The sequence below is a fragment of the Eulemur rufifrons genome, chromosome 15, assembly GCF_041146395.1.
Source record: "Eulemur rufifrons isolate Redbay chromosome 15, OSU_ERuf_1, whole genome shotgun sequence".
In the NCBI taxonomy this organism is placed as follows: domain Eukaryota; kingdom Metazoa; phylum Chordata; class Mammalia; order Primates; family Lemuridae; genus Eulemur; species Eulemur rufifrons.
Genome location: NC_090997.1, coordinates 83,807,169 through 83,809,531, shown reverse-complemented (window position 1 = coordinate 83,809,531; position 2,363 = coordinate 83,807,169). Strand labels below are relative to the sequence as shown.

Genomic DNA, 2,363 nt, shown 5'->3' with positions numbered 1-2,363 from the left:
GTCTCAAACTCCAGAGCTCAAGTGATTCTCCTACCTTGGCCTCCCAGAGTGCTAGGATTATAGGCGTGAGCCACCATACCCGGCCTGATTAAAATCAATTTATAAACATAAATTAATCTATCAAGTCTACCTTTCAAAAATTAAATCTCAATTGTAGTATATTGAGCTCCATAGAGACAGCACTGAGCAAGTAAAAGCCAGACAGGCACTGGGTGACCCTGTTTCTCACTGAGGAAAAATAACCAAACACGGGCAAAGATCTTAAGAAGCCAAGAGGTAAACTGTCATTGTATGCATTCTTTGTGCAAACTTGCCAGGAGAAGAACAAGAAACACCCAGATGCTAACTTAACTTCTCAAAGCTTTCTAAAAAATGCTCAGAGAGGTGGAAGACCGTGTCTGTTAACAAGAAAGGAAAACTTGAAGACACGACAAAGGTGAAGAAGGCCCATTATGAAAGAGAAATGAAAATCTAGGACCCTTCTAAAGGAGAAACAAAAGAGAAGTTCAAGGGTGCCAATGCACCCAAGAGGCCCCCTTCAGCCTGTTTCTGTTCTGAGTATCGCCCCAAAATCAAAGAACATTCTGGCCTAACCATTGGTGATGTTGCAAAAAAACTGGGAGAGATGTGGAATGACACTGCTGCAGGTGACAAGCAGCCTTATGGAAAGAAGGCTGCAGAGCTGAAGGAAAAATACTCAAAGTATATTGCTGCATACCAAGCTAAAGGAAAGCCTGGCACAGCAAAGATGAAAGTCATCATGGCTGAAAAAAGCAAGAAGAGGAAGGAAGATAAGGAAGATAAAGAGGATGAGGAGGAGAAGGAAGATGAAGATGAAGACAATGATGAGGAATACATTGGTTCTAGGCCAGTTATTTTTTCTGGTCTATAAAGCATTTAACTTCTACTCCCACCCCCAGTACACAACTCCCTTCTTTTAAAGAAAACAATTGACATTCAAGGCTGTGTAAGATTTGTTTTTAGACTGTGCAGCATCTTTTTTTGTGTAGTTAACACACTACCAAATGTGTCTTTAGATAGCCCTGTCAGTGGCCAATAACCTTGCCCGGTACAGTATGAGGGCTGTCAATTGGTATGGAAATTTAAAGCAAGTTCATGTTGGTGCATGGCACAAATTAGTTATATATGGAGATGGTAGTTTTTCTGTCTTCAGTTGTCCCTGATACAGTTTATATAAAATAATTGTTCTGTTAACTGAACACCAATCTACAATTGCAAAAACAAAAAATTGCAGCCATTTTGTTGACATTCCAAATGCTTCTAAGTAAATATAATTTTTTTATTAAAAAAAAAAAGCAAATCTCATTTTGGTTTAAGCCAGTTGTTTACCAGAAATTTATCATCTTAACCTTGGGAGTTTAAAAAAATTTTGAAAATCAAATAAAGACATAGCTTTTAAAAGGTAAGCTAAGCTTAATTGCCTCTTTTTTTTTTTTTTAAGAAAGGTTAGCTAAAAAGTCATCTTTAGGGAATAGGGATACGCCCTGGACCACATACCAGACCTCATTAGCATCTTTTGTATAATAGTAGACATTTGTATTAAGAATTATAGGTCTACTTGCATAAGGTTAAAGAAAATCTGGGAGGAATTTTTTTTTTTTTTTCAGAAAGGAAAAACTAAAGTTTCCTCTACTCATACTGCCAACTTATATTCAAGTTGAAATCCTTAGTGAGATGGCGATCCAATAATAAGTTAGCCAAAATAAACAGATTCATAAAAAACTATCATTCTTGCCTCAAAAGAGTATTAGTGTTATTTTTAGTTTATTACATGTAAACTTACTTATCATACTAATATACTGGGAACTGTAGAAATAATTTTTATGCAAGGATTCTCTAAGGCATGAAAACTATTGAGAAATGTTGGTCTAGGGAGAAGAAGAGAGAGAACCTAATGGTCAGCTTTGTTGTGCTTTGATAAGAGAGCAAATGATAGGAAATCTTATTAATATTCGTTAGACTTAGCTTCAGGGAGAAGATCGATGACTTTGGTTTAGCCCCTTCAGAGGAAGTTTAATTAGTGAATGAGAGCTAAGGAAACGGAGTCATTGAGTAAACACAAAGCGTTTCCTTTCTGTGCTACCTCCTGGGAGGATTGGCCCTATGGCAAGGACGGTCACCTCCTCTGCTGCAATGGGAGGAGGAGGAAACAGTGGGTACAGAGGCAGGTAAGCTTGTACTGGGGAAGATGCTTTGGGTTTAGCTGATTAGGATCTCATCTTTTTAGCCTTTAATTCTCTTAATTATATTACAATGCCTCAAATGTAAACTAAAACAAAACTTTCAAGGTTTAAAATAACAGCATTTTACAATATTCCTCTCTCTTCCTTTTCCCTTCTTAC

The 2,363-nt window shown here is 37.2% G+C and overlaps 1 pseudogene; it reads left to right on the top strand.

Moving 5' to 3' along the window:
• The first annotated feature begins 245 nt into the window (after window positions 1-245).
• Window positions 246-892, top strand: LOC138395995 (high mobility group protein B1 pseudogene; annotated as a pseudogene).
• Window positions 893-2,363: the final 1,471 nt, after the last annotated feature.